At 48.4% G+C, this 23,426-nt stretch overlaps 1 protein-coding gene and 1 pseudogene across 1 annotated transcript in view; one reads left to right on the top strand and one right to left on the bottom strand.

Annotated features, from left to right (window-relative positions):
* The window catches only part of LOC115070358 (shieldin complex subunit 1-like), a 40,946-nt gene that overhangs the window by 4,026 nt on the left and 13,494 nt on the right, over positions 1–23,426 (top strand). The gene's annotated exons all lie outside the window — the stretch shown is intronic.
* LOC115070359 lies at positions 2,680–2,816 on the bottom strand (annotated as a pseudogene).

Here is a 23,426-nt window from a genome sequence, read left to right as displayed (position 1 = left end):
ATCTTACTGTAGTATTCATCACTTTATCAAGTAACTAAGAAAGATTATTATGTTAATGCAAACCTCCTGGATAAAGCTTAACACTCTATACAAAGTCCATTAACAGTGTGAATTAGGAAGAGGAGAGGAGGAGGAGGAGAGGAGGAGAGGAGGAGGAGGAGAGGAGGAGGAGGAAGGGGGAATAGATGAACGATGGTGACTAAGAAAGAATCAGAGATGCCCAAGTCACTACATAAGCAAACACCTAAGATAAATAAAGGAGAAAAAATGAGATAAAGAGAATTTGAAGCAACAAGAACAATAACAACAGAATTACAGGAATCAGCAAGTGCCATTCAATAGCAGCTCTAGCACCAGATGCAGCCGGGCTTGTTGTCATCTAAGCCCTCAGGAGGGGGAAAGCAAACAAACAGTCATGGATTTGAGGCTGATCTGGTCTTCATAGACCACCCAGGGCTACATATTAATATCGTCTCCCAATAACAACAATAATGATTACAATCCACATATGAACGGTCTTAAGTCTAATTCAAAGATGCAAAGGACAAAAAGAAAACTCTGTACATTTATATCTCAAACTTTTACATGTTCATTGATTGTGCGCACCCAGGACGGTTCTATATCTTGGATACTGTGAACAGAGCTGCAGTAAACATGGACGTGCAAGTGCTTTTGCATTCTGACTTCCACTCTCTTGGGCACATACCCAGGAGTAGCGCAGCTGGATCACTGTGGTTCTGCTTTGACTTTTTTTTGAGCAAACCTCCACACTGGTTTCCATGATGGCTTCCTTAGTTTTCATCCCAGGGGCAGTGTGCAAGGCTTCCTTTCCCTCCACACCCTTGCCAGCATTTCTTTTTATTGGCTTTGTTGATGTTTGTTAGCCTTTATGACCGGGGTGAGTGCACTATTGATTCATATCTTCCTGATGACTAAGCAGGTTGAAGATCTTTCACGTATTTATGATGATTTATACTTCTTTGGAAAACTGTCTATTCAATTCTCTTGTACATTTATAGATTCAGTTATTAGTTTCTTTGGTGTTTAACTTTAACCTTATATGCTTTATATCTATTTTAATGTCATCAATATCTTCTTTAATTTTATTGCTTTTAATCTTCCCTTCATTTTGGTTTGTTTGGTGGTTAATCTTTTTATCTTTTCAAAGAATTCTTTATTTCAATGACTCTGTGTTAGTCACACATTCTCCATTTCTTAACTTCGACTTTGATCATTTTTCCCCCATGTACTGATTTTAGGTTTGATTTGTTCTTGTTTCTCTAAAACCGTTATGTGCATCACTAAGTTACTTGAGTTCACCGTGCTTGTTGGTTTGTAGGTTTATAATGCATAAACATTTATGCCTATAAACTGTTTTTATAGAATCACCTTAACTGTATTCCAAAATCTAGCAAATTGTGTTCATATCCCATTTGATTCTAAATTTATTTCTGTACAGTTTCTTCAGTGACGCACTGATTATTTAAGAACATATTGTTCAAAGTCCATGCATTTTCTTAGTTTCTCTATAACTATTGATTTTGCTTTCATTCCTATAAGATCTGATAAGATTCAACAGAATTATTTCAGCTTTTCTGTATTTATTAAGACTGAACTATGGCCTAAAATGTGATTTAGTTTAAAGAAGGTTCCACGTGCTGCAATAGCATATATTCAGTGGCTGTTGAAGGGAATGTTCTGTAACCCTCTTTTACAATCATTTGCAACTTGGTGTTCTTAAACACTGAAATTTCTTTTTCTTTCTCCTTTTGGCATAGGAGCGATCCTACTTTTCTAATTACGTTTGCCTTGAAGTCTACTTGTCAGGCATGAGTGTAGCTACTTCTGCAGGTTTTCACTTTCTGCTGAACCTTAGATAACTCTCTCTCTCTCTCTCTCTCTCTGTATTTGTCAGTGAAGTGGATTTCCTGCAAACAAAATACTAGTTGGACCATGTTTTAATTTTCATCATTTATATGTATGTGTGTGCGCACAGGTGCACATGCCACAGCGATTGTGGAAGTCAGAGAACAACTTTGTGGAGTCATTTCTCTCCTTCCACTGGACACAGGTCCCAGGACTTGAACTCTGGTCACTAGGCGCGTACACAAAGGCTTTAACTGTTGAACTATGTAACCGGCCCTTGTTTTTGTTTTTCAGTTCAAGCAGATATTCTGCATCTTTGAATTAAAGAGTTAAGACAATTTGCATTTGGATAGTTATTTCTGTCATTGAGACAAGATCAAACTATGTAGCCCAGTCTAGCCTGGAACTTGCTGTGAAGACAGATCCACCTCAAACTCATGATCCTGCCATCTCCACCTCCCAGGTGCCACAGTTCTAGGCACACTCTGCTGTGCCTGGTTCAAGGAGTACTACTGGGTGGCACTTGGTGATTCCTGTGATTTTGCCGATTCAGATTATTTTCATTTCTTTTCTTACCCCTTATTCATTTTGGATGTTTGACATTTGGTGAGTTGGATGTGTTTGACTCTTCCCAAGTTGTTGTTGCTCATCGTTCCTCTCATGGCATTTGTTTCCTAAGCTTTGGTGTCTGTAACTATCTTTCTTCTTCCTCTGTGTGTAAGAATTTTTTACATGCCTTCCGGTCACAACTTGCTTTAATTTGGGCTTTTCTTGGAAATTCTTTATCTCTTCACTTCTTTTGTCTTTTTTGTAGGGAAGGGCATGAGCACAGTCCACCAGTACCACAAATGGAGGAAATCATGGGGTTCAGCACATCTGGAGTGCAATTAATGAGTCTCACCCTGGAAAAACCACCTCTGTGAGCATGGTCTCCCCTGACAGGTATCTCTCCACTGTTTGTAAAAGACATTTTTGCCAGACATAACAATCTTGATTGGCAGCTATTTACCATCAGAGCTTGAAACACATCATGCCACCCTTTCCTGCCTGTTGGAGTCTCTTCTGATGAGTTTGTCATTAGGAATCAGTGTTTTTCTCTTGAAGCTTCTAATGGTGTTTTACTGTTTTCCTGTAGTCTAAGCGTTTCCCTATAATGCAATGTGGAGAGATTCCTTTCTGGTCATGTCTATTTGAGGTTCTATTTGGGTGTCCTGAATTTGGATGTTTCTATTTTTGCCTGGATTCGGGGAAAATTCTGCTATACTGGCATTGAATGTTTCCTATGACTTAGTTTGTGTAGAAGCTTTTTTTTTTTTTGGCCTTTTTGAGACAGGGTCTCCCTGTAGCCCCAGCTGTCCTGGAACTCATTATGTAGACCAGGCTGGCCTTGAACTCACAGAGATCTGCCTGCCTCTGCCTCCCGAGTGCTGGGACTAAAGACGTGCACCACCACGCCCGGCAGAAGCTTCCTTTTTTACCTCATGGATTCTTAGGATTTGTCTTATGATCATGTTAAAGAGTTCTTGAAAAATGTGATACTTTTTCATTTTAAATGTATGTTTACTGAGAGTTTCATCATGTATATAATTCATTGTACCCCCTTCATCCCATATTACCCTCACTTATCCTCTTCCCAACAAGCCCACCCTATCTATGCCTGCCCTTGTGTCTCTTTGAGTGTGACCCACTGAGTTTAATTATAGTTGCCTGTGTGAACATGGGTGGGAGCTTATCTACGGCAGCGTGGCAACTTAAGGGCTGTACCACTGGAGAAAGTGACAGCCCTTCCCCAGCCACTATTAACTGTCTACACCCTCAGGGAAGGGTGGGGCCTCATGAGCCCTTCCCCCTTCCATATGAAATGTTGGTGGACCCAATCCTGTGCAGATCTATGTGGGCATCCACAGCTGTGATGAATTCATGAGTGCCACAGCCACATCATGTCCAGAAGACTTCTTTTCACATCTCCCCATCCTCTGGCTCTTCCATTCTTTCCATGGAAGACAGAACTCCTCTGTGGTGTTCCTTGAGCCTTGGAGGGAGTGGTAGAGATGGTCTATTTAGGGTTGAGCACTCTACCTTCTCTTATGTTGGGCACTTTGACCAGTTGGGAGTCTGTGCACTGACCCATTGACCACTCTACTGAAGCTTGTAGTCAAGTATTCAGAGGGAAGTTTGACCACGTGTCCATTTAGCAAAATGATAGTAGATGCTTCCTCTGCTCCCCCTCCAGGGTCTATGATTGCCACAGACACTAGCTTTTGATCAAGTTTGCAATAACAGACATGAGTTCCTTCCTCTGAGAGGGCCTCATATGCAGTCAGAAAGTAGTTACTTACACCCATAACATTCACGACACAGTTGCCCCAGTGGTCACATTTTGCTGGGCTGATCATTTCTGTAGCTCTTGGGGTTCGCAACCGAGTGACAGTTTGATGACTTTTCTCCCCCAGTAGCCTGTATAGCAGCACCCAGCACAATGAAAGGGATCAACAGGAAGGCAGCTTGGCTCAGGTCCAGCTGGACTTCAGGGCCACATTCACTTTTCCCCTGTTAAAGTGTGATTTCCTTTAAAAACATCTCTTCTTTATCCACCAGGAGCTTCTGCCAGCCCCACTGAAGCTTGTAGTCAAGGGCCAGGCAAGTTCTAGTTCTGGCTTGTTCCAGAGATACCCCCTGACACACACAATTTGGTTACCCAGGTGTAACTAACATCCAGGAGCTGTGTTCCTCGAGTGCACTGGAGAGTGGGTGAAGCAAAAGTCCCCTGAGTTCTGCGCTCAGTGCTTTAGGGCCCTCCGGATACTCAGCCCACAGAGGAAGCTACAGAAAGCCAATGATCTGATCTGCAAGACCCGCCGCAGAAGGCTCAGCCCTTCAGGCAGCAATCCACACATGGAAAGGAGGCAATGTTCTGGGGCCTCCAGTCTCTGCTGTCACGTGATGGGTTGTTCCTCTCCACGTGTGGCGGAGCCGTAGACCACTGCATCCATCACAGCCCATGCTGTGACTCAGCAGTGACGCAGCATGTCCACGTCTGTTCCGTCCTCTCCTCACATGGTTGATCTGTGTTCCTGCCCTTGTTCTCTTTACTAGTGATTTGCTTATTTCTCTGTATTTCTTAGTGAGAACGGCTAGAGACTCATTAACCCATTGGTCTTTCCAATGAAGCAGCTCCGTATTTTATATTTTTCTTCCAGTTTTATCAGTTTCTACTCTGTTTTTATTTCTTTTCTACTGTTTACTCTCCTTTTTCTAATGTCCAAGGATAAAAGCTGAGGTGATTCATTTCATATTTTTCTTCTCTAGTACATATGTTCTGGGCTATAAATTTCCCTCTAAGTGCTACTTTCTTTGTGCCACACCTTTGGATAAGTAGTACTTTCACTTTAAATTATTTCAAGGTATTTTCTTAAGATTATGGTGAGACTTTGTTTTAACTGTCCTATGCTCTATAGCAGTGTTGTTTAATCACTAAGGACTTTGAAACTTTACAGCTGTCTTTCTGTTATTAATATCCTAGAGCGTGCATTGTTTACACTTCCAAGTTTTTTAATACTGTATTTTTTATCTTCATTTTATGTGTGTGAGTGTATTGCCTACAGGTATGTTAAGTACAATCATGTTGTACAATGCCCATGGAAGTCAGAAGAGGACATTGGATCCCCTGGAACTGGAGTTACAGACAGATGTTAGCTGCCATGTGGTTGTTGGGAATCAAATCTGGGTCCTCTGGAAGAGCAGCCAGTACTCTTAACCGCTGAGCCAGCTCTCTAGGCCCTCTTAAGCTTTTTAAGTGAATTTTTATGAGCTGGATTGTGGTCTATCTTGCTGAAAGTCCCCTGCGATCATGAGGAAAGTATGTCGTCCACTGCTGCCAGACGAACAGACCCTGACTCCGTCTCACTGATTAATTGTGCTGTTGAGGTTAGCCACAGCCTTCGTCACTTTTACCTGATGGACTCACTCACCTGTGACAGGCGGGGCTGAGGATTTCACTGCAGCAGTGCGTTCACCTCCTTCTCCTGCAGATCTGTCTTCTTTTTTGTATATTAACATTTGTGATTAGTCACAGGCATGGTGAGGATTGCCGTGTCTTCTCAGAGACGTGTCTCTTCGTTATCACTTAATGGCTTCAATTTTAAACGAGGTAGTTCACAAGCTTTAATGAGGCAGAACAAACACCTGTTGGCAGAGTTAATGGGGTTGAAGAAATAGGAGGGGTGAAGGCCAGGGCTGGAGAGATGGCTCGGGGGTTAAGGGTCAAACTGCACTTGCAGAGGACCAGAGTTTGACTCCCAGCACAGGCTGGGCCACTGCGTGCCTCTGATGTCTACATGCATGTGCACATACACACCTGCAGAAGCATGTACACACACACACACACACACACACACACATACACAAACATACAATAAATAAAAATAAATCTTAAAAAAGAAAGAATGAATACTAACAATTGCCTTCACAAGGGCCACCAAAGTTCCTGTTAGAATGCAGGTCTGATTCCAACCCCTCAGCTGAGCCTGCTCTGCACTGACGTCAGAACAAGTCAATCCAGCTTAAATTACCCCCCAGACCCTGTACCATCTGACTCAACTACCCTCCTCTAGTGGTGCTCAGCTCCTCCAGGCCACCTGGACTCTGTCTCCCCCGTTAGCCCATCCCAGGGCCTGTACACACCCCTCCCCCTGCCAGGGACACCCATCCACTAGATGGGTGGCTCTGTAGATCTTGGCTTCCCAGCAAACCTCTTTGCTTCCCTGATGACCTCTCCCACTTCCTACTCATGCCTACCAGACGTACCTGAGACCACACTGCTGGGTCTCTGAGAGCAGTCAGATCATTCACGTCATGGTGTCATGTCGGTGCTGTGACCCAGGCCTCAGCCAATGCACTGAGTACGTAAAGTCAGTCCAGCACAGTGCCCAGGACCCCTCAGCCCATAGAGTTGGTGAGTGAGGGCCCCATGCAGAGGATGAAGAGCTCAGGGCTCCCTTCAGAGATCCCCGTTTCTCACCAGTCTGTCCACCTCCTCTCAAGGAGCCCAACTACCTCAGAGCAAGCAGGAGGAAGACTTCTCAGATCTGTGGGGGCTGAAGGCAGCATCCCCAGAGGGCTAGGGATATAGCTCAGTTGGTACAGCACTTGACTAGCATGCAGAAAGCCCTGTGTCCAATCCCCACCAGGACTTAACCCAGGCATGGTAATAGACCCCTGTAGTCCCAGCACTTGGGAGGAAGGGGCAGGAAGATCAGAAGTTCAAGGCCTTTGGAATCCTTGGGCTATGCAGCAAGTTCAAGGCCAGCCAGGAATACATGAGACTGCTCCAAAAAACCCCAAAAAGCAGCATCCCCTTAGCTGCTGAGTGGGGTCTCCTTAGCTGAGATCCCACTGTGGTGACAGCCATGCCCAAGTGAACGCCACCCTGCCCCCTCCTCACTGTCTTTGACACGAGCACAGTTCACTCTTTGCAGTGGAAGCCGTCGGCGAACTTTCTGCAGCAGGGTACTTCGTTGTATCCCAGCCCTGATCCATGCTTAAATAATTTAAAACTCAGAGCCTTCGCAGATCCCCTCAGGCTGGGCACCCTCTCGGGAAGCAGTTGGGATAAGAAGAAAGTGCCACCTCTCAACCCTGAGTTCAAGAGATGACCAGAGCTTTTAATTTAGTTTGATTGATTTAATATCCTGCATCCTGGGAGCTGAGCTCAGTGTGATCCTGGCTGCTCTCTCCCTGCTAAGCGGGAGCAGCGTGTTACAGGCTCAGAAAAATAATGACACTTTCTCTTCACAGCTCACAGTGACCAGGGACCATTTGCAGGGAGGAGTGATGGTTCCGTGATGGCCAATGTGTCACCCCAAGCTGTGCTTCTTGCAAAGTGGAGTCCTCTTCTGTGGGAACTCTACTCCTCCCTCCTCCCTAGGAGGACTGTGCTGTGTCATTTTACGGATGCATAACTGAACAGAGCTGAGGCTTAGGGATGCGTGCTGTGTGCTCGCCTAGACAGAAAGCAAATGCCTGAGACTTGGTGCTATGTGCACAGTTCTGCAGAATGGTCTTACCTCCAATGTATCTGGTGTACCCACCAGAGTTGGAGAGGAATTGTTTGTCCTTTAATGGTCTAGGAAAACCCTGAGAACCCCACTGCCTGGTGCCTTGATGGAGTTTGCAGTGAAGAAGGATGGGAAGGATTCTGAGCAGATCATGTCTGTGAGACAGTTACGAATCCATCCTAGAATCCAGTTTCTCCCATAGTAAATTTTGGTATTTTGTGCTTTTCTATAAAATTTTCATTTCACCATGAATATCAAATTTATGAGCGCAGAATTGGCTCTAAGACAATGTTGTCTCTCTGAACTGCACTGTAGCTGGGAAGGGCTGTGTCCCACCACTTCGAACCTAGACTGTCTGTGTGCTCAGCTCCCTCCAGCAGGTCTCCCTGAGCTGTGTTGGCTTTTCTCATTATTTTGAGTATTTCACTAATTTATGCCTTTAATTTTGTAATTTCTGTTCTGTGTTTTTTGTTTGGAGTGTGTGGGTAACCGTGTATTGTTTCATTGATTCTGCTAAATGTTTATGACATTTCCAGTTTCCTGTCGTTACTAAAAGAACTAGAGTGCTGATACTAAGCAGGACTCAGTGACCTCTGCCCTTCCGCTCTGTGAATGGCAGGCTAACAGAACTGTTTACACATTCACCCCACATACGTGCACACACATACATGTGTGTACACAGTCCACATACCCATACTCACACACATAATACATACACATACACACATACACACATATACACACACCTATCCACACACATACACTCACACACATGCACAGACTCACATATACTCTCACAAATATGATCACACATGCACATACATTCACACCCACTCACATACATGCACATATAGTCACACACCTACATACATACACACACATGCATACTCACACACATACACACTCACCCATATACATTTATATATACACACATGCAAATATACTCAAACTCACATACTCACACACACATATACACACTTGTACTCACATGCATACTCACACATACAGACACTCATAGAGTCACACACATACACATACACACTCACAGAAAACATATACACATATACTCACACATACACACAAACACACACACCCATACACTCGTACACATACACACACATGCACTCACATCAAACTAGCACATACCCACACTCACACACACATGCATACACTTACACACACACTCACACATACACCCATGCACTCATACACATACACACACACATGCATACACTTACACACACACACACATACCCATACACTCATACACATACACACACATGCACTCATACCACACTAGCACACACCCACACTCACACACATGCATACACTTACATACGCACACACACACCCATGCACTCATACACGTACACACACACTCACACACATGCATACACTTACACACACCCACACACCCATACATACACATACTCATACACACATGCACTCACACCACACTAGCACACACCCACATTCACACACACATGCATACACTTATACACACACACATACACTCATACACATACTCATACACACACATGCACTCACACCACACTAGCACACACCCACACTCACACACATGCACACACACACTCACGCACACGCACACACACACACTCACACACACGCACACACTTCAAGCACCTGTCTTTAAGCAACCCGCCCTCTTGGTAGCACTCTCCTCGGTTGTCCATCCACAGTCTGTAAAATATTTTATCTTCCCTTAAGAGAGATACAGTCCTCACTTTGAATCTCAGGACCAGTTTTAACTGGAGTTGATTTCTGAGATGATATAAAGACATTCTTAGGATCTTCCTCTTCCTACGACGAAGAACCCAGCTTACCGGGAGCTGCTGGAAACACTGGACCAGCAGACATCCAGCCCAGCGTCTCCCATGGGATTTGAGGAGTCGTACCCCAGACTGCAGGGGTGTGTAGCTCCTGTTCCCGGTTCCCTGCATGACTCTCATCTCTACTATGCAGACATCTTCATTAGTATTTCAAATATGTGCTCCCACTTAAAAATTACATATAAAGTTAATTTTGAATTAACTGCAAGGTTTTCCTTCTTTCTGTGCCATCACAGGCCGTTTACTGAACTCTTGATTTTATTTGTTTACTGTTATTTTGTTTAGGTATATTTACGAGTTGTCTTTCACAAAGAGCCCATAGAAGGTAAATTGATTTTCTGAAATTTTTCATGCACGAAAATCACTTTATTTTGCTCTCCAACTTGAATAATAGCTTTTTCATGGTTTAGAATTATAGAATCAGAGTGCTTTCAGACCCTTGAAGGCATTTGCTCTAGGGACGTGTGTTGATATTAAAAACTTGCCACTAATATGATTTGGTTCCTTTCTAGAAATCTCTTTTCTTGCAAAGCTAGTAAAGAGATTTTGATGGTTTCTTAATTTTTGGAGTTCTGGGACTGATCCTGACTGTATCCAAGCACTTCTATTTGTTTTGTATTCCATCATGTCTTACGGAAGAGTCTTTTTAACCTAAGCGTCATAAGCTTGCTATGTCAAACGTCGGTAGACACATTTGTGTCTTTCCACAAAGTTGAATCTATTTCACGTGACAGTAAATTCTCAAGCTTTTATCAGTTTCATTGGCTGTAACATACCAAGTAGTCTAATTCCCTTGATAGCTGGCTGTTGGCAACCAGAGGGTCTTAATATGAACTCTCAGATTATACATTATACATGTTACATTACACACACACACACACACACACACACACACACACCCCTGCACATGGACATTAAGGAACCTGGTTGGAAAGCTGCTGGAGGCTCAGCACCAAGAACAGGATCCAGCCGCAGAAGCACAGGAACATCCAGGCAAGGCGTAGGATCGGGTCCAGACCGACAGACAGGAGTCCAGTGGCTGATCAGGCAGAGCTGAGCTGAAGCCTGGGCATAGACAGGAGCTCTCTGCATGTCAGTTGGTCCCCTGATGCTCACCTCAGTGGTGGGATGACAGGTTGGTGGGGCTGTCACCTCAGAAGTGTCAGGAGTCTTCCACCTGTGGAGTCCAGGGGAACGTGCCGCACCCTTCTGGTCTTGTGGATTTCCTAGGTTCACAGACCTGGCTTTTCCTGTGGTTTAATATGTTCATATGTTCACAGCCTATGTTCATAGTCCCCAGGTGGTATCATTTTACTTGAGAATATTATTGATCCATCTGTGCTTCACAGTGGGTGCTGGACAGGTGCCACCATCTACACGCATGGAGACACAGTCATCCTGCTGCCTGTTTGCACCCACAGTGCAGCTTAGTCACCCAGGGTGAGGCCCAGCCTGAAGCCACTGTTTCCCAGGATATGGGGTCACATAGGGTGGCTTAGAGCAGGCACAGCCAGACCTCACAGTATGCCCCATGCCCTGTCAGTCCAGGGAAGCAAGGGCTCCTCCTGTGTGAGCAGTCCTGTCCCCTGAGCTCATGTTCTCTTCCTTCTTACCCTCCGTGTCAAAACCCCACTGTCTGCTCCTCCAGGGGAAGGAAGACTGCTTGCTGGGCCCCAGCCACGTGGCTGCTCAGTCCCATCGGGAAGCCTCACACGCACTCTAGACTCCCAGACCTCCAGTAGCTTCTGTGCTCTCCTATTCTTCTTAGTATACAGTCTGGGAATTTCCCTCGAATAGAATCCTAACTTAGCAGCTTCCTGAAGAGTTAGTGAGGGAGGGACAAGAGGAGACAGGCAGGAGGACACAGAGAGACAGACAGGGGGACTCGGAGAGACAGACAGACAGGAAGACACAGAGACAAAGACAGACAGGTGGACCAGAGAGACAGAGACAGACAGATACAGAGAGAAACAGACAGGTGGACCAGAGAGACAGAGACAGACAGGTGGACACACAGAGAGACAGACTGTGACAGTCAATCTTGGTTGTCAACTGGATTAGATCTGGAGTCAACTCAGAGACAAGCCTCTGGGTGTATGGGGGGTGGGAAGGGACACTTCCAGGAACTGTTAAATGAAGGAAGAAAACCCTGCCACAGAGTGGAGAGCACAGTCCAGCAGGCAGCCCAGATGTGAAAAGGTATGAGGAAAACTCGGCTTGCCGGCCTGCCTGCCTTGGCTTCTTGCTGGTGAGAGTGTTTACCCGGCCCTGGCCACCGCCAGGCCGCCACCCTTCAGCCTTCCCCCAACATTGCTGTAAGTTTAAGTGCTACAAAGAGGAGCCCAGCCTGAGCTGTGCAGCTTGGGCTGTACTGGCCCAGCCTGGGCTGCGTCTGCCCACCCTATGTGTACCACTCAGCCTCCCCGCTAGGGAGTTCCTGTTGGGCCTGCACAGAGCTGAGTCTGGATCTCTGCCTGACAGTCACATGGCTGGTCTCATCACTCTTGCCTGGAGCAGCTCTGAGAAGCCCTGTGTGCGACAGCCACTATGTGTCAGCTCTGTTGGCAGTTACATCACACATCCAGCCCCCAGAGGACATGGGTGTCCACAGTAGTCCTACTGTGTTAGTTACTTTTCTGTTGCTGTTACAGAAACACCATGACCAAGGGAACTTATAAAAAGAAGAGTTTATTTAGCTTACAGTTCCAAGGAGTGGGAGTTCATCATGGCGGGGAGATACCACAGCAAAGGTGGCTGGAGGAGGAGCAGAAGCTGAGCTCTCACACCTTCAAGCAGGCACAGGAAACAGCAAGTGACTGGGGACCTAGCAAGACTTAAGAGCTCTATAAGTCCACCCAAGTGGCATGCTTCCTCCAGCATGGCCACACATTCTAAGACCTCCCAAAACAGCGCTACCAAATGGGGACAAAATGTCTGAATACTTGGAGCCTATGGGGGACGTTCTCATTCAAACCACTACACCTACCCAAGCCCTGCCACGCATGCAGGTCTGTTGAGTGGAAACCCAGCCTGTTTGGTCTCTCCATTTGAGCAATGTGTTTTCCACGCAGTGGCCCACTCCTTGTCATCCATCCCCAGGTCTCCAAGCTTCTGCAGTCCTGCGGCCGGTTCTCAGTTGCTGAACAGTGCTCTGAGGTGGCTTCACACAGACTGGGAAGCTGGGAGGTCTAGGCTTTGGTAATCTGCATCTGGCAAGCTGGCCTCATCCTGGGGCGGGGTGTGCTATCCAGGAGCTCAAGGAGTTGGGGGTAAAGACCTGAAGGCCAAACTGACAGCTTTCTGGAGTTTTCTTTACAATGGGTGCAAATGCACACCTCCAGACCTTACCCCCTGGGTGCCCCCCCCCCCCGCCCCCGTCTCTAACACCTCTGAGTTAAGGATTAAGCTTCCATCAGAGAATTCCAGGACACACCATCAGCAGATCCCACACAGAGATCAGCCCCATCATGTGGGTGTCAGATCAGAAGCTGGGAAAGTCAGTGCAGCTTTCAGAGGTGGGGCGGGATCTGAATTCGGGCCTCTCACTCCCAAAGCCACTCACAGCCACCACTGCCTGATACTGCCTCTCCGACAAGCCAAGGCCACAGGAAGCATAAGGTTTGAAGTTCCTTCCTAAATTTTTCAAAACACTATTAAAATTTAATATTGAAAACCATTAAAAATCTTCCACAAAAATATTGTCTGTCTCAGCCCTGGGATATGTCATCCCCTCCCGACCCCGACCCCAGGCACTAGAAACAGAATCATCCTCTCTTTGAGGGAACAGATGTATCTGGCTTGTCAAGTGAAGTCAGCTAATAAAGTGCATTAAAGATGGAAGGCTTGGACCGGTGCTCTCCTTCAAGGCTGGGGCTCAGCTCTCTGGCTTCCACCCCAGCCTTGCCCCGCCCCCCGCCCACACAACGCTCCTTCATCCATGTCTGCCAGGGTTTCAACACACACAGAAGGAAACGGCCTCTGAATGCAGCTCCCTGAAGGCATCACTACTACAAATCTGTCTTAAGCAAACGCTGGAGTGTTAAGTGGGTTTTGCTAAGGAGAGGAAATGGAAGGAGAGGGATGCAGCCTTCACTCCCACGGTCTATGCTAAAGATGCTTGTTGGCCCCCAAATCCTGATGATGCAGTCAGGAAGGAAGTGATGTGGGGCTCCACAGTGAACCCTCACAGCGGACCAAAAAGACGGGGCTGTGGGCTCACTCACACCTCCATATGTTGGGGCTCTAGCCCTGGGACCTCATTGTGTCACTGCATTTTGGTACAAGCTCCTTAAAGAAGGGTTGAGCTAAAGACATCATGTGAGCGGGCACATGGCCAGTGTAATGACATTAGCACACACGGGGCTCGGGGGATGTGGGTAAAGTGCGTCCCACACAAATGTGAGGACCTGATTTTGGATCCACAGAACACAATCAGGGTTGGACATGTAACAGCAGGTGTCTACAATGCCAGCTGTCGTACAGGGAGAGGGGAGGTGGAGGCAGGGGAATCTTAGCCTGCTGACCTGGTATACGGAGAATGCATCTCCCAAAGTGGGGGTGAGGACCGAAACTTAGATTGTCGTCTGACCTCCACACGTGTGCAAGGCACGTAAGCTCCTGCATTCTCACACAAATGCACACACAAATACATCATACATGCACACACATGCATGCACACACACACACACACACACATGCATGAGCAGGCACATATAAAAGGAGAACCATACAAGGACACGGAGAAGACTGCCGTCAAGCCCAGTGGGGACCTCAGCAGGAGCCAACCCTGCACACACCGCGACCTTGGACTCTTGCACAACCTTGGACTAGCAGCCTCCTTCATTGCTGAAGTCACCTGTCACCCAGTGGCTTTGTGGCAGGTTCCAGAGTAAATGAATCCAAGGACCTCAGAGGTTGCTGCATTACAGGACCTCAGCCGCTCTCATCTGCGCTTGGTTCTCTGGATGCTAAGCCTGTCTCTAGAGGCGGTGGGCATACCCTGCTCCCACTCAGAGGATTCTGCTGTTGGCGGGCAGCCCTGCCCAGGAGGGTCTTGCTAGAAACTTCCATATCTTTCCTATTATCTTCTGGTGGGTTCACCCAGTGGGAGACGCTCCCCAGACTGTACCATGGCAGATAGCGACACAGTGACAGGGAGAGGCGGGGAGTCTGTCCCAGACACACCACTCACCGAGGAAAAACAGACTCATCTCAGGAAGCTGTGTGAAGTCCTGAGGCCATCCCGCCTGTGAGCTGTAGGAACGGGATCCCTTTGCGGCTGGCTGGGGCTCACTGGGGCTCACTGGAGACTCATGCCCGCACAGTTCCTGCATCCAGCCTCAGTGATCAGAGCAGGAAATTACAGAGTTCTCCGTGTCCCTGGCTTTGGAGACCACACAGAGCCTGGGTTCAAGCCTTTCACCATTGTCCTGGGCAGTAGATCCCACAGCAGCTGTATGTCCTTAGCCATAAGCAGTCTGGTGTGGAGTAGCACAAGCCTGGCATGGCCCCGCTGCTGTCCCAGGCACCCTTCCACCCCCTCCACCCTTCCAGCATCCCTTTTCTGAGTGACCAGCCCTCCACATACCATGGGAACCACGGAGGATAAATTGTCTATTGGAGCCTCAGAGGATCATAGTCTAGCGGTGGAAGACAGCATCCCTGCAGGAGTCACAAAGTCCCTGTCCCAGACTTTCTTCAGACTCTCCTATAAACTGTCTAAATAGCCTGAGGCCAGGGCTACAAGCCTCCCAGACATGCAGATCCCTTGCAGCCTGGAAATACTCTGATTTCCACTTCAAGGGGTCCAGCTGTCGAGAGCCGGACCCTCTCCGCCCTATCAGGACTTCCTAGCACATCCCACAGGAGGACACAGCCCTCTGGAAGACACGACCCTCTGGCCTTGTTCTAGTGGTGAGGCGGGGGCCTATGTGGGATCCCAGCCCTTGAGGACCTTAAAGAATGGCCTTGCTTGTCAGGGCCTCTGGCCACAGCATACCACCCAACCTGGCGGTCACCCCTGCTCTCTTAGCCCTATCACTTTCTGATGCACAGGGCACTCTCCTCCCCACAATCTCCCCTGTGAGGAAATAGCCCTGCCCACATCAGGAACTTGCTCTCCTCACTGGCCTCACACTGGGTTCCTAGGTCAGTTCCTGTCTTCATCAGCAGTTCCCCAGGCTGTCACTGACTCCAGGAGGACTGCCGGATCCAGCTCCCAGCAGCGTCTCAGCGTCCTGAGTGCTGAGGCAGATGATCCTCCCGTCTGTCCTCCATGGATTCTCCTGCTCTCTTGGTTCTTCCCTGTCCCTTCCCAATTTCTCCAGGTAGACACACTTCCCACCCTGCAGCCCTGCAACTCAAAACCACTTCCCTCACTCATTTCAGACCCCCGTATGCCTGTCACTCCACTGAGCAACATTCACTGCCATTTCTAACCCCTTTTTGCACCTGAGCCCTCCATCCCCAGGGTCACCTACCAGCCGTCTTCCTGAAGTTTCCTGTCCACATCAGTGCCTGTCTTTCCTTTCTGACCTGGGGACATGGGAACACGTACATCTCTATCCTAGTTAGCTTTCTGTTGCTGTCATAAAACACTGACCAAAATCAACCTGGGGAGGAAAGGGTTTATTTCATTTTACATCTCCCCAGGTCCATCATCAAGGCAAGTCAGGGCAGGAACTCAGGCAGGAACCCAGAGCAGGAGCTGAAGCAGAGACCATGGAGGAATGCTGCTTTGGCTTGCTTCCCCTGCCTTGTTCAGCTACCTTTCTTATATAGTCCAGGCCCACCTGCCCAGGGAAGGCACCACCCACAGTGGTCTAGGCCCTGCTACATCAATTAACAAGAAAATGCCTCACAGACATGCCCCACACAAGTTCTGAGGCTGCTCTGCCCAGAATCTGGCCTCCAGCCAATTGTGTGGGTCAACCTCAACTCTATCCACTTGGCCCTGGCCTTCCTGGTGTCATTTCTAATGTGTAAAATGGTGACTCATAAACCCGTTATGCTCCCTGTAAGATCGGACAGGTCAGTTCTTGTGAAAAATCTTGGAAAGGTTATTTAGTCATCTCAAGTGAGCAATTGATGTTAGACACAGTTTGAAGGACACTATTGAACCAGACGCTGCCACACTAGCCTAGGGCCCCCGCCTCCCCACCCCTCCGCTGTGTTGGACTCAGCCAGATGCCACACATCTCTCGTTTCTCTGTTTACTTCCCAATCAGCTACCAAGCTGCTTCTGGGGAAGCTGTCTGCCCCTCACCCACCTGTCAAATGGTCTCTCCTCACTTTATTTACAGGTAATTTAGACATCTCTCCACCACAGTGGAGAACTGACGGCTTCCTATGCTAACCGGATCCCAGCGCTCCAGGGCTAACACTAGGAGGAGTCTGTGTCCTGTTCAGATGCCCAAAGGGGGAAAGGCCACGGGGCACTGGCCTTCATTAGGCTGTCACTTACTACATGTAGCCTCAATGCATGCTGGGAAGAGGGGATAGCTGGCTGACTGGCTGCCTTCAGGCCTGATACAAGACACATGACACTGCTCCGAGACACAGCGACAAACCAGAAAGACGGCCACAGCCTCTGCTAGGGACCGTCAGAGAAATGCTGTCATCCTCGTCCAATGAACCACTTTGGAACACGCCTGATGTCTGACCGGCTCCATATTGATTCTCAACAGACTGAATGTGGCACTGGACAGACACAGCTGCTGTGGAGGTGGTGGGAAAATCCCATCTCCGAGGAAGGGTTGTCTCCAGCAACATCGAGGTATGCTGCAATCCCCTGCTCGGTGGGCTGGTCACTTTGACTTGGTGGCCTGTGAGCAGGAGGGCAGAATCAGGCATCATATTCCCTCTGCAAAAGTCTCCATGGTGAGCCCATGGGGGCCTGAGTCATTGTCTAGGCCCCCTGGACAGAGGAGCTGGGGACCTGGCTTGCCTCTCACTGATTCCCCAACTGGGCCAGCACCCCCAAGCAGCTCCCAGCACAGAGCAGGTTATGTATCTATTTCCTCTGAACCTGATATATTCCTTCCTGGGAGAAAACTCTTAAGACTCAACAATTAAAGGCAGCTCACAAGATCCCCCACTAGGGCTATTTAAGCAGAAACGATTGCTAAGGAGATTCTCTGATCTACTGAGAAGCCGGAAGCTGTCGTGAGCAGCTGCAAAGGCTGGTGGGCTTTCTGGTGTCACAGCTGCCTTTGAATCACCACGCTACTGTAAGTGACCCCAACAAACCCGCTGGTTCACCAAGCTAGTCTTGGGTAGAATTGTTTCTTTGGTCTGTCAGGTGCCTTTCTGGGGTGAATAGGCATTTGTTTGTGTCTCCACAGGAGACATCATACAGCAACAGGAGCTTCAGATAAGCCAGTCAGTGCCATTTGTCTGTCCATCCGTCTGTCTGTAGCCAGTGGGACCACAAGCCACCTGGAAGTGTTTCAGCAACACGAAGACTGTCAGGCCTGCTAGCTGCAGCTGGAGTCAAGTGGACATGCTGAGGGCCAGACACCCCGAGAGGAAAACCAGATGTCCCTCACTGCATAGAGCAAGGGCTAAGGGGCCGCCAACCTCAGAGCATGCTCTGCTGTTTTTGATTCAATGTTGAGGAACCCAGTCTACAACTGCAGTACCTCCAGTGACCCTGGAGTGAAACCCACAAGGGAGGAACCCATTTCATCCCGCTGCAGGATGAGGGGTGTGTCTTGCTGGTGGTAGTGTTGCGGTGAAAAGCCCTTCAAGAAAAGCCAGGGCTAGAGAGCCATGTGGTTGGTGAAGACACAACTCTCTGTGTCTGATGGATACAGAGGCATCACTGGATCAGGCTCATCAGCCCCACAGATACGTGGAATTGAAAGTTTATTGTGATGGCTGTAGAAAGTAGATTTTGCTCAAAACAATGGCAGGGGGAGAGCAGTGAACTGAGTACTTGGTACTCAGACTTTCCAACTTCCAGACCTTGCAAGGCCTTGAAAGTATGATCCCTGGGCATGAGTCTTGGTGCCCAGGTGACTACGGTCTCTCCCTGAAGGGTGATGCCTTCCCCAAGACAGTGGCACCTGGCACAGCAGACTCAGTGCAACCACCACTACAAAGCAGCCGGCATTTTCTATGCTTCAAGGTGTCAAGCACCAAGCCATGGGGAGCCAGAGAGGCGCTGTCCAAGGTACAGAGTTGAACCCATCTCATTTCAGCTTGGAAGTTTGCCGTGGCATGGCATGCAGTGGCTCCCCTTTGCCACTTCTGTCCCACTCCGTGGGATTCTGTGAGCATTCCCTGAGCCCCGGGGAGGGGGGTGGTGCTTAACATGCAGCGTGCTTCCCACCATCGCCTCATCCTGGCGGGCAATGCACTGACCTTCCCACCCGGGGGAGGTGGCTATCTTCAGAATCCTTCGTGGCCCAGTTTACTCAGAAAGTCATTTCCCCTAAGGTCAGATAAAACATTTCTGCACAATCCCTGCCGGGCTGTAACAAGAAGATATCCCCAGCCCCGTTCATGGTCGGTGAATCTCACAGATGGCAACTTGATCAAACTGCAGTGTCTGCACTAAGTCCTTATCACTCACCATCTGCAGAGGCTCTTGAAGTTTCTCCCTGGAAGACAGAACAGTAACCTCTCTTCCCTTCCTGTGTTCACCAGAGCCCAGCTCCTCTCTGGGGAGGGATCTCATCTCCTGTCCAAGTCTCACCCCTAAGCTTGGGGTGCCAAGAGGTCTCATTGGGGCGGCATCCTCTCCCTCAGGGTCATCACACTCCCCCATGGGCAGAGTTTTGCCTCAATAATTGAATCGGGTGCACCCTATCCCTCCATCCACTCTTCTCAGCAGGGTGGGAAAATGTCCCTATTTGCTTCCTTTGATACTCTTGCTTATTTGTAAACAAATGCCCCAGACAGAAGCAGGTGGGAGGTCTGGAGTTCAGAGGAGCCCAGCGTGTGTCATCAAGACATGATGGTTCTGACATGGTGGTCACTGGGGGCACACAAGGACTCTGCAGATGAAACGAGCCATCCCTTCCTGTCTGCCAATGCCTGTCTGTTCACCCTGTAAAGAATGGCCAGGTAGAGACAGACAGTTACGACGTGGCTGTGACCTCCCAAGGCTCTCTTCAGCACAAGTCAGCCACACACTGACTGACCTCTTAAATTTTCACTTATTTGCTTCCTTTGATAGTCTTGCTTATTTGTAAACAAATGCCCCAGACAGAAGCAGGTGGGAGGTCTGGAGCTCAGAGGAGCCCAGCGTGTGTCATCAAGACATGATGGTTCTGACATGGTGGTCACTGGGGGCACACAAGGACTCTGCAGATGAAACGAGCCATCCCTTCCTGTCTGCCAATGCCTGTCTGTTCACCCTGTAAAGAATGGCCAGGTAGAGACAGACAGTTACGACGTGGCTGTGACCTCCCAAGGCTCTCTTCAGCACAAGTCAGCCACACACTGACTGACCTCTTAAATTTCCACTTCATTTTTCCATTCATTGTTATTTGATTTCCAATGGCAGCATTGGAGCTCACAGGGCCAGGGAAATGGTTGTAGCCTTTTAAGAAGCTGTTTTAAAGCCCACTGGAAGTTTTAAGGACTATTTGTCTCCCAGGGACTGTGGAAATAGGTTGATAGGCTTTTTTTCTCTTCAAATCTTATTCAACCCACACAAGCCCTGAGCAGCTGTAATGACCCTGCTTTGTAGACTGGGAACTTGTGGCTTGGTGAGCTGTGAAATGCTCCTGGTCCATGCAGGTGTGGGGTCTGGGTGGTGACACGGAACCCCAAAGCTCTTGGCCCTCAGCACAGCCGTAGTCATACAGGGAGAGGACACATAATAATTAACTGAGAACACCCCCCTTGAGGTGTCCTAACGGGAACATTTGCCAGAACCCTTACAAGGCCATGGTCAGCTCTGGTCACTGCTGGGGACACCTGGTGTCACTTGGGTGGACAAAGACTCATTGGCTGCCATCATCCATGGGCTCAGGGATGAGGAACCACCTGAGACACACAGACAGGGCAGGATCAGGCACAGAGGGACCGCCAAGCCTTACTCTGTGATCATTCCCTCTCCGGACCCCTTGGGGACTGCCCTTCTCAGGAGTCTCCTGGCACTAGAGAGCCAGGGATGACCGCGGCATAACTGCTGAGCATCATGGGATGCCAAGTCTCTGCTTCATTATCTCTGTACCCGGTTCATAGCACCACCTACCAGAAAGCCATGTCCTGAGACACATGGCCCATGGTCCTGCCACTGGGAGCCGAGGGTCAACACAGATGGAAACCCGTGTTAGTCAGGGTCCTCCAGAGGGATAAAACTGACAGAATTTAGTTATCAGAAATCATCTTTACTTTGAAAATGTAAAGAAAGCTAAAGCACACTTGAAAAGCTGAGAGCCCGATAGTCACTTGGTCCATGGGGCCGGGTGCCTCGGCCCTCCCAAGCTACAGCCGAAAACCCAGAGGGTTTCCTGGTGAGCTACTGGTCCCCAGGCAATGACAGAAGCCTGGACACACTGGCTCCGATATCAGCACAGCATCAGCAGGATGAATCGGCTGGGCAGAGAGAGGGAAGGCCACACAAGCCAGTCTTTCCCCCTTTCACTTGGGGCTGCTACCAGAAGGCACTGCCCACATTAGGGTGCGTCTTCCCGTGTTAATTAAGGAAATCAGGACAGTTCTTCAGGTGAGGCTCCACACTCAGGGATTCTAATGTGGGCCAAGTTGCCTTTAAAACCAACAAGCACGCCCCTGAGGTTGAGGTTGGCCTCTGGATTCTGTGCTTAGCTGCACACACGTGCAGGTATACTCACATAAACATGCACACAACACGCCCCCCCCACACACCCAGAAAGAGAGTCTTAAACTTTGTTCTGCATATAAGAACTTCACTGAATACATAATTTGAAAATATTTTCCACCTCGAAAGTTGCTGTGCTGGCTTGTTAAGCTTGTCCTCAGAGAATCCTGCAAACCAAGCGACTTTAAACAACTACAATTTATCATCTGGAGGCCAGAAGTCTGAGCTCCAGCTGTAGGCCACTCTGGTCCTTCCAAAGCCCCGAGGGAGGGTATCTCCTGGAGTGTAGACAGCTCTCTTCACCCCAGATCCACACCTTCTTCCTCCACAGGCATCTCTGTATCCTGTCTCCCTTCTTACAGGATATCAGTGACACTGGATTAGGACCCACCCCAACGAAGTCACCTCAACTCCATGACTTGAGCAAAGACCTTGTCTCCAGATGCAGACCCGTTCTGAGGTCCTGGGGTTAGGGCCTTGATACTGGAATATGGGGGTCACAGTGTAGCACAGCCCAGATCCCTTTTCACTCCCTTAACAGTGTCTTCAACAAAGGCCCTTGATTTTGATCCAATCCCAGGTCTCACTGTTCGCCTCCGTAGTTATGCTTTGTGTGATCTCCAACAGTGGTTTCCTGTGCACCAGGGTCTCCCCAGTGCCCTGGTCTCAGAGACTTTCTCCTGCTTTTGTGTTAAAGACTTTAAAGACTTCTGATTTCGTGTTAGTGTTTGTATCTGGTTGATGCTGAGTTGCAGGCTCTCAGTTTTCCTGGGGAATGTCCTGTTGCTCTAGAAGCTTTTTGGAAAAGAGAATTTCATGTCCTCCATGGAGTTATCTCTATGATTATGTTTCTTAATTTTGCAGCACTGGGGACTGAACCCACAGCCTCAGGCCTGAGAAGCCAGCACTGTACCACTGAGCTACAGCTCCTGCCCTTGTCCTTTGCACTTTTAAGACAACAATTAGATGCCCATGCCTGTGTTGTGAGGTTCCTCTTCGGGAATCTATGACCCGCTGCTTGTCTGTGCAGTCTCATCTCTCTAATATGAGCGCCTTGATTACAGCAGCTCAGAGAGTCTGACAATCTAGGGGTGTAATTCCAGTTTTAGTGTATTTCATAAAGCTTGATTCTAATTTGTTTGGCATTTCATATAAATTTTGGGATTACCTTGTCTTACAACAATCTGTTGGTTATTTTTTCTTCTTTGACGATTCCATATATGCATGTAATGCATATTTGTATTAGCTACTTGTTTCTGTTGCTGTGATAAAACACTGTGACCAAGGGAACTTATAAAAGAAAGAGTTTATTTGTTACAGTTCCGGGGTAAGAGTCCATAATGGTGGAGGAGGGGTGGCCAGAGCAGAAAGCCCAGCGCTCACATCCTGGACCAGGCATAAGAAGCAGAGAGCAACTGGAAATCCAGAGAAGCTTAAGAACCCCCAGGGGCATGCTTCCTTCAGCAACGCCGCACCTTCTAAGAACGCCTCAAACAGTGCCACCAACTGGGGTCAAAATGCCCAAACTCTTGTAGCCTATGGGGGATGTTCTCATTCAAACCTCCACAGTATTGATCCTATTCACCCCCGACTGCTCTCCCTCACCCTCCCCTCCCACTCCTGATGAACGCTGTCCTAGTTTGTCTCTCCATTGCTGTGACAAAACACTCTGACCACTACCAACTTGGGGAGGAAAGGATTTATTTGACTTACATCTCCTGGGTCACAGTTCATCAGGGAGCCCAAGGTAAGAACTCAGGGCAGGAACCTGGAGGCAGAAGCTGGAGCACAGGCCATGGAGGAACACTGCTTACTGGCTTGCTCCCTTGGCCTGTGCTCAGCCTGCTTTCTTATGCAACA

Source organism: Nannospalax galili, unplaced genomic scaffold, assembly GCF_000622305.1.
Source record: "Nannospalax galili isolate Female #2095 unplaced genomic scaffold, S.galili_v1.0 scaffold6096, whole genome shotgun sequence".
Taxonomy (NCBI): Eukaryota; Metazoa; Chordata; class Mammalia; order Rodentia; family Spalacidae; genus Nannospalax; species Nannospalax galili.
The sequence above is the reverse complement of the archived record's forward strand: the minus strand, read 5'-3'. Positions and strand labels throughout refer to the sequence as shown.